Source organism: Vulpes lagopus, chromosome 12 (assembly GCF_018345385.1).
Source record: "Vulpes lagopus strain Blue_001 chromosome 12, ASM1834538v1, whole genome shotgun sequence".
Lineage (NCBI taxonomy): Eukaryota > Metazoa > Chordata > Mammalia > Carnivora > Canidae > Vulpes > Vulpes lagopus.
The window spans coordinates 49,763,891-49,772,869 of record NC_054835.1 but is presented as its reverse complement, the minus strand read 5'-3'; the positions used below and the strand labels follow the sequence as shown (position 1 = coordinate 49,772,869).

The following is an 8,979-nucleotide window of genomic DNA, read 5'->3' as shown; positions in this document are numbered from 1 at the left end:
AAACTGACATATGCACAGGCCTGGACTTTAAAGCATGCAGCTCTCATTTAGGTCAATGTTGGATCTTGGCCTGCTTGTTATCCTGTGTGCTAAATATAAAAACTAAGAACTAATTCCAGTTATCTCCTGGACCCCCTTTAGGTTTATGATAAAAGTAAACACACCCACACACACAAACACACACACACACACACACACACACACACACCCATAAACAGTGATCAATTTGAGTATAATCCTCAACAATCTATTTGCTAATGCAGATGAAACATCTAATTTGAGAAAGAGGTTGAAATTTGGAATCCCAGGTCATCTGAGACTGCATTGCCTTCTTTCTGGCTGCATGGTTGAGACTAAAGCCTATAACCTTACTGAGTCTAGTGTCCTCGGAGTCCTTTTTATCCCATAGGTTATATGGAACTCAAGTGAGAAACCACAGGTGGGAGCTTTTATAAACCATAAAGCTCTTTATGCAAATTTTCTGCAGAAGCAGAAGGCATATTCACACAACGTGTGCCCTTGACTAGACAAAGTGATTTTCTTGGACTCCTAAAATCTTCACTGGTAGAGAGGTCACAGTCTGGTAAGTCTCTGATCTATTCCCCAAGGACAAGAAGCCCACACAACAAAACATTCTTATTTTTAAGATTGTATTTATTTATTCCTGAGAGACACCCAGAGAGAGGCAGAGACATAGGTGGAAGGAGAAGCAGGCTCCCTGCAGGGAGCCCGATGTGGGACTCGATCCCAGGCCCAGAATCCTGGGATCACAACCTAAGCTTAGGCAACCTAAGCTCAACCCAGCTGTCCCTGAGTTTATTTACTGTGAGCCAGTTGTCCCTGAAACATTCTCATTTTAACAGAAATTTTCCACCATTGACCTCTCCTGTACCATAGGGCCTATGGATCACATGATGGGAGTGGCAACTGTTTTCAGAACACTCTGAAGCTGCCATAAAGTCCATTCCTACTTCAGGCCTCACTCAAATATCACTCAAAGATGGCAGCCTTCCCTAGCAGGCAGTTCTTGAGCTGGAGAAGTATTACTAGATGTTGAATGTGTTGCCTCCAGGGTAAAGACATAAAGACATACTAGGTACTGGTCTTCTATTGGTTGGAGATGCAAGATGTGGCCACTCGTCTTTTGCTTTGGAGGAGATATGCAGAGCACTCCTGACCACTGGACCCAGAGGTGACATGATGGGTTCCTTATCCTCACAGAATTTGTCTCCTACTCTCTGGAGCATTTGTGTCTTATGCATGTCACCTGTGGTACACTAGTCCTCTCTCTTTGTCCTGATAGATCAGCATGATGTTATTGATGTTATATGATGTTCTAGGAGATACTCTAGGTCTCTTAAGACTATATCAGAGGCAAGAGGGTTAAACATAGCCCCGAAGCAAAACTATAAAGGAATATGATTGTGTAACTCATCTGAATGTGAACTCTTTTCTAATCAGAATAGAAAAGAATCACTAGCTGAATATCGCGGACCTGTTCTAGGAACAGAAACCATGTCTAGCCAAGCAGCTGCCACTGCCTGTTTGAGTTTACAATAATCTGGTTTTCTTCAGGATCTATCTGGTTTCTGGAGAATTAAGACTGGTAAATTAAATGAAGATGTGGTAAATATACTTCCTTTGTCAAAAAAAAAAATATATACTTCCTTTGTATTCTGTAGGTCACTAACGGTCTCTACTTCCCCCTCCTCAAGATGCAGTGTTGTTCTTGATTCCGTGTCTTGGCTGGGAGCAGGTTAAGCGAATGCCCACTTGCTTTCCCATTATGTGAGACTTCTTACCCAACAGGCCCAGGACTCAACTTGGGGGTCATTCCAAATACCAAGTATAGTAAGTCTAGTGATATACCTGGTATTAGAGAAATGGCCACTAGGTATGTTCACAGACCCAGGAGGACCACATAAAGCTGGGCTTTGACCATAACTCCATTTATTACCTTGACTTTGTGTGCTCATTGCAACAATGAGGCCATGTGACATTTTGTTTTTCTAGGTATCTCTGTCCTTTTAGGCCGTATGCCCATTAGCTCTTGAAATATCTGAGGATTTGTTTTCTTTCTCCAGTGCACAGTCATCTAAGTAAATGGCTGTATGTCACTTTGAATAAGGACTAGGGGAAAGTATCAGAGTATATACTTGTCAAGATGTTTTGGGATCCTTCCTCTGGCTACTTCTTTAGATCATGGATTCTGGACGTGAAAACTAGCTCAAGGCTGAGAACTACACAAGGAATAATAACTTTTTATTAGAATAATGGCGACTGTATCTTACTCTCCATTCTTGACTCTTTCTGGTTATAGCTGTTACGCAGCACCCCATTGGCTGCCTACCTGTTTTGCCCCCATATAATGGTAAGACTTCCACACTCCATTTAAGTGGAGTGCCACTTTAAAGTGGTAAAATATTGTTTCTAAGTAGACTGTGTAAAGTTAAGTGTGTTTTTTGTAATCCCTAGAGCAATCCCTAAAATAACTACACAAATATATACTACATCACAGTGAGGAAATTAAATACTTAAAATTTTCAAATAAGACAAAAGAAGGCAGGAAATGGGAAACAGAAGAATGAAAATCAGAGAAGACACATAACAAAATGGCAGACCTGAACCCTAAAATATCACTAGTTATGTTAAATGTAACTTGTCTAAACACACCAATTAAGAGACATATGTTGGGGCACCTGGGTGGCTCAGTCAATTGGGCATCTGCCTTCAGCTTGGGTCATGATCTCAGGGTCCTGGTTTTGAGCCCCATGTTGGGATCTCTGCTCAGTGAGGAGTCTGCTTCCCCCTCTCCCTCTGCCTGCCACCTGCACCCCCCTGCCCCCAACTCATGCACATGCACACGCTCTCTCTGTCAAATAAACAAATAAAATCTTTTTTTTTAAAAAAAAGATCTATGTTATCAGTTTGGATTTAAGCAAAAGATGGCATCACTGTAGGCTGTCTAAAAGAAGCTCACTTCAAATATAAGTATATAGATAGCTGAAAATAAAAAGATGGAAAAAACATACCATGAAAACCAATCAAAAGGAAGAAGGAATAGTTATATTAAAATCAGACAAAGTAGACTTTAAAGCATAGAAAGTCCCAGGAATAAAGATAGACATTATCACATAATGATAAAAAGACCAATTCACCAAGAAGACATATCAGTTCTAACTATGTATGTGCCTAACATCACAGTGTCAAAGTGGATTGGATAAGATTAGTTAGATCTGAAAGAAAAATAGAAAATTCTATAATTTTTGTTAAAATCTTCAATACTCCTCTCTTGGTGATCAGGAGACCTCATCAAGAGAAAAACAACAAAGATATAGAAAGAGTGAACACCACCATCTACCAGCAAGATCTTATGGATATCTTTGTAATACTCCACTCACCCAACAGCAGAATGCACTTCTCTTCTAGTGCATATGGAATATTCACAAAGACAGATCAGATACTGAGTCATAAAACAAGTCTTTTTTTGTTTGTTTGTTTGGTTTTTTTTTATTTATTTATTTTTTTTATTTTCATAAAACAAGTCTTAACAAATTTGACATACAAAATATATTTTGTTACTGTAATACAATTAAAGTAGAAATCAATAACCAAGATCTCCAGACACTGGAAAATTAACACACTTTTAAATAATTCACAGGTCAAAGAGCAAATCATGAGGGAGATTAGAAATATTCTGAGCTGAGTAAAAATGAAAAGCAGAAATGAAAACCTTGGTTATCAAAGTGATGATGTGAATCAGGCAATGTAGAGCTGTGTGTGTAGAGAGGAGCTTTTCTCTGATTAAACTTTCTCTCCAAAGCCACTGCTTTAAATTTTAATAGTAACCAACGATTGCCTTGGGCAGAATGGACAAAAGCTTAGGAAAACTGAATCTCCTTGATAAGATTGCTCTTTATAATATGATAGGGCCAGGCCACCAAGTGTAAATGCCACTGCACTCTGCAGAAACTGGCTGAATGTCAACGAGAAGACCAACAGTCCAAGAGGGATCACGTGAATGCGATGTTTGGCCGGGCCCACAGAGCTCAGGCTGTGACTTCTGAAAGCAACCTTCTCAGGAACTTTTCACAGAAGTTAAACAGTTAAATTCTAGAGATGTGGTAGGAACCAGGAAAAAGATGTGAATTGTTTTCTTCTCAATAAGGAGATCAGTGGATAGACTGTTCTTCAAGAGTCCTTGCTTCAAATTTCTCAAAAAGTAAGTTCACTGTATTTTTTCTGTTTTGTTGGTTTGTGTTTGGGAGTTTTCCTTTTTTCTTTTTTTCCTGTTGCACAATTATAAATAAGCCTTTAGGAACAGAATGCTGACCATCTATGGGAAAATTATTTTGAAAACAAACGGGCTATTTTGATGTTTTTGAATACTCAGAATTTAGTATTATATAAATGAAAGTATTGAGTTAAAATACAGGATTTTAAACGTTATGCAACTGTTATATGATTTTTTAATCAGAAATTGAGTGTGGAAATAAGCCCAAATTTGCTTAACAACTTTGACGGGAAAGAACTAAGAATCTTGAGAATTGATTTGTAAACCTGTATTGTTTTCCAAGTGATAGTTATTTACTTTTATTGCACAATAATGTGAGGGCATTTTGGATAAACTGTTCCATGACTGTGAGACTGTTTACCAGAAGCATTTACGGAAAAACTCGTTTCTGGCTTTCACTCTCAGGCTATGAGAATTTGGGAAATGTAAGATGATTTCCAGGATTTTTTCATCTGTGCACAGGATGTACTGAATCAGAGTTCAAATATGTTGTGTTTCCGTATCACAACATTATTTCAAATGTGCATTATTTCCATAAACAGAGATTTCAAGCTCCTAAAGTGTAAGCATTTTGCTCTGAATTTAAGAACCATGTAAGACAAGAAAACTCAGTCCTTACAACTTGAAACTGTCTACTGCATGTATAATAAACAATTCAGGTTGTTGTTAGTCTTTTGATAAGCTATAGAACATTTGTGGATTGGAGGAAAATAGAGTAGGTGACACTAATTTTCAGTGAAACATCAAGGGGATTGGAGCCAGACTGCAGTTTCCATGCTATATTGAGCTGCGGCTGATTCCACAGTGAGATCATGTTTTTGGCCAGCTTACCTTCCTGCCCACCAGCCCTGCAACACTCTCCTTAAAAGTGTCCGAAGTCTCTGCACTGGAACAGCCTTTAGGGATCGTCAAGCCAGTATTACTGGGTACCTGACCTAATGTGTTTTTTTCCCCCTTGGGAAATTGCTCCCACCAACTGCCATTCCTTAAACTTTCTAACCTCTTCATGCAACCTGCTTCCACCTACCCTTGCATCTCAGCCTCATCAGCAGACATGTGTAGATTTTTCCCTGGGGCAATGGTCTCTGAGACTGTCTTGGCTAATTTGCCTCCCATTGGAACTGGCTTCTGACCAACTTACTTGAGCATTGTCTCCAGGAAGTAACACAGCCCTCAGTGTCATCCTGTGGCATGAATGGAATGACAGCTTCTGGGGAAGGCACACCCATTCCTCATCACTACTAGGAAATTCAGAGCAACCACGTGGTTTTCCATCACTGGCCAACATGACCTACACATGAGAGGAAGAGAACATGGGCCCCAAATTCAGGACTTACAGCCAATTCAAGGTGGAGCTACTCTAAAGGGAAATTTATACTTTTTTTTTTTTTTTGCAGAGACCCAAAATACCTCTCAGGAGGAAGTTTCTTGGTGCATAACAGTAATACCATATCTTTGCTCTAAAGTCCCAACTCATTCTCCCAAGTCACATCCCTGATGTGCTTTCCAGAAAATTGATGATCACTCCAGAATATCATTCTTTTCCATAATTCAGCTTAGATACACTGCTTCCTCCTGCAGTGAGGACCTTTTGAGAGCACTCAATTTCTACAGTTTTCCAGAGAAGCTCAGCAAATCATATTTGGGTAGTACTGGTTGATTAGGGCTTTGGAAAGATATGGTATTACTGTTATGCACCAAGAAACTTCCTCCTGAGAGGTATTTTAGGTCTCTGCAAAAAAAAAAAAAAAAAAAAGTATAAATTTCCCTACCTAATCCTCATTACCACCACCAGCTCACGTACACACACATGCACACATGCGCACATACATATATATTCATAAATGCTCTTTGTTCAGGGGAAAGGTGTGGTCTATTGCTATGTAGTTCTCTGACAGTGGCACAGTATCTATGGAAGAATAATGCTGCTCTCAGCAGGAAATTTTAGGTAGAGTCCATCGGATGTTTTCACATTGGATTAACCTACACATAAGTCAAAGGGTCCTGTGTTCTTAATCTGGCTAAAGCCTATCCACGCCTCGTTCAGGTAGAGCTGCTACTCTCCATCTCAAGAACAAGCCCAAATATCTCAGCCTCCCCCAGAGTAACCTGGGTAATCCATTGGCAAATTTAATTAACTATAGGTGGCTAAAATAAATTCACTCTAGGTATTCTTTAAACTAAAGATTGAACCAAATTTCTATATAATAATAACCAGAATGCTCAGGTTTGAAATTCAGCAGAGAGATAATGACCTAGAAAGTCTTTGAGTATAAGAAGATAGTGATAATAAATTATATGGAGTTTCCATTCGAAAAAGAAAGATGTTTTTCTAGGAAAGTCCAAAAATTAAGAGCAATCATCCAAAGAATATCTTTTATAAACATCTTTTATATCTTTGAGACAAGAATAAAACATGATGGGGGGGGGCCTTGAAAATTTTCAATAGAAGGTAATATGGACAAAACTAGAAGTAGAGAAAAAGCAGATTTTATATGAGAATAAAACACAGTGGAACATCATCCAAAAAGAAAATTTATACATTTTACTTCTTAAAAATATAGCATCTAAAAAAATAAAAATAAAAAAATATAGCATCTATCAGCTTGGATTTCTAAAAATTAATTCTGAATCTTACATTAATCACACATTAAAAATTGGAAAAATTTTTAAAAAAATAAAAAATAATTTAAAAATTGGACAAAAGGTTAAAAATAAAGATATGGATAAAGCTATGTTAGGCAAGTATTAATTAAGCTAAAAAAAACTGCATGTCTCTGTGTTATTATCAGAAGTAGAAGTAACCTACCCTTTAAAATATGACCAATAGTCTTATGTACCTAGCCTCTTAGCCTTTAAATGCATACACTAAAAAGTAACAGAGATACAACAAGAAATTGGCAAACCTATCATTATTGAAAAATTTAATAGAATACTAACATGAAATGATTGATCTAGTAAACATAACCTTGGAAAGGATGCTGAAATTTCAAAGAACACAATTAGGAAGATACCGAAAACACACCAAAAGCTGACATGTTTATGTCAAGCATTCATGGAATATTTCCAAATATTAAAATATACTGGCCACCAAGGAAGTCTCAATACATTTCAAAGAAGCAATCTCTTATAGAGTCACACTTCCTCTGATCAGCATGATCAAATTAGAAATCAAAAATAAAAAGCCACTAAAACCAAGGAAACAGGGTAATGAGGGGATCCTAAGTAATATATCTGTGGTCTATTGCTGCATTTACTATTTCACAGCAAAAGAAAAAGAAGCAAGAGATAACATACAACAATAAATAAACATTTACAGCTGGGATGTACAGGTTGGTTTTTAGGAGGTGCTGCTGATCTTGGATAGGCTTGCTCAGATCCCTAGAGTCTGGCTAGCTGGAGTCTGATGTAGGCTACTCTATACTGGCATATGACTGGGATGACTCAGCTCTGCTGTTTGTGCTTTTCAAGTCCCAGGGGTAGCCCAAGTATGCTCTTATAACAATGACAGAGCCGCAAGAGCAAGCAGACACACCCAAGACTTCGTAAGGACTAGGCTGAGAATTGGCTCATAATTGCTCCCACTCCTTTCTACAAAGTTATAGTCTGCCTTTAAGGAAGGAACTCCAGATTTACCAGACAAAAGGTATGGACAAAAGTAGAGCTCCTCATCTACGCTGGACAGGAATGATAAGAATGGGAGCCTTTTTCTTGTTCCTGATCATGGAGGAAAGGCCTTCAACCTTTCACCCATTGAGTATGATGTTAGCCATGGACTTATTTTATATGGCCTTTATTAGGTTGAGATATATTCCTTCTATACCTACTTTGTTGAGTGTTTTTATCATGAAAGGATGTTGTCTTCTGTGCAATGCTCTTTCTGTATCTGTTTAGATGATCATATGCTTTTTACCTTTCATTCTGTTCACACAGTGTATGATATTTATTGATTTACATATGTCGAGCCATCCTTGCATCTCAGGAGTAAATCCCACTTGATCATGGTGTATGGTCTTTTTAATGTGTGGTTAAATTCGTCTGCTAATGTTTTGTTGAGAATTTTCGCATTTAAATTCCTCAGGGATATGGGTCTGTAATGTTCTCTTCTTGTAATGTCCTTATCTGGCATTGGCCTCTGGGTAATGCTGGCCTCACAGGATGAGTTTGAAAGTATTCCTTCCCTTTCAATTTTTTGGAAGACTTTGAGGACTGGCATTCATTCTTTCTTATTTTTTTAAAAAAAATCTTATTTATTTATTTGAGAGAGTGTGTGTATGCAAGGGGGGGGTGGGGAGATGGAGAAAGGGAGAGGGAGAAAACATGAGCTTTCATGAGGGACTCATGGAGAGGGGGAAGCAGACTCCCCACTGAACCAGAAGCCCGATGTGGGACTTGATCCCAGGATCCTGGGCTCATGACTTGAGCCAAAGGCAGATGCTTAACTGACTGAGTCATCCATACACCCTTCATTCTTTTTAAAATAGTTGATAGAATTCACCAAAGGAGCCATATGGTCCTGGGCTTTTCTTTGGTCCCGAGAAGTCTTTGATTACTGATTCAGTGTCCTTCCAACTTTTCTTTTGTTGCTGATTTCTAGTTTTTTATCCCATTGATCAGAAAACATAGTATAATCTCAATTTGCTAAGACTTGTTTTGTCGCCTGTTGCACAATCTATCCTTGTACC

General features: G+C 38.3%; 1 protein-coding gene across 2 annotated transcripts in view; it reads left to right on the top strand.

Annotated features, from left to right (window-relative positions):
* Window positions 1-3,980: 3,980 nt before the first annotated feature.
* ABCA8 (ATP binding cassette subfamily A member 8) overlaps window positions 3,981-8,979 on the top strand; it is a 74,035-nt gene continuing 69,036 nt past the window's right edge. Inside the window, exon 1 of one of the 2 annotated variants that reach the window (XM_041724600.1) lies at window positions 3,981-4,222. The gene's annotated coding sequence lies outside the window, so the exon portion shown is untranslated. Of the gene's footprint in view, window positions 4,223-7,793; window positions 7,941-8,979 lie in introns of those variants that run through there. The other variant, XM_041724601.1, reaches the window with a different exon arrangement.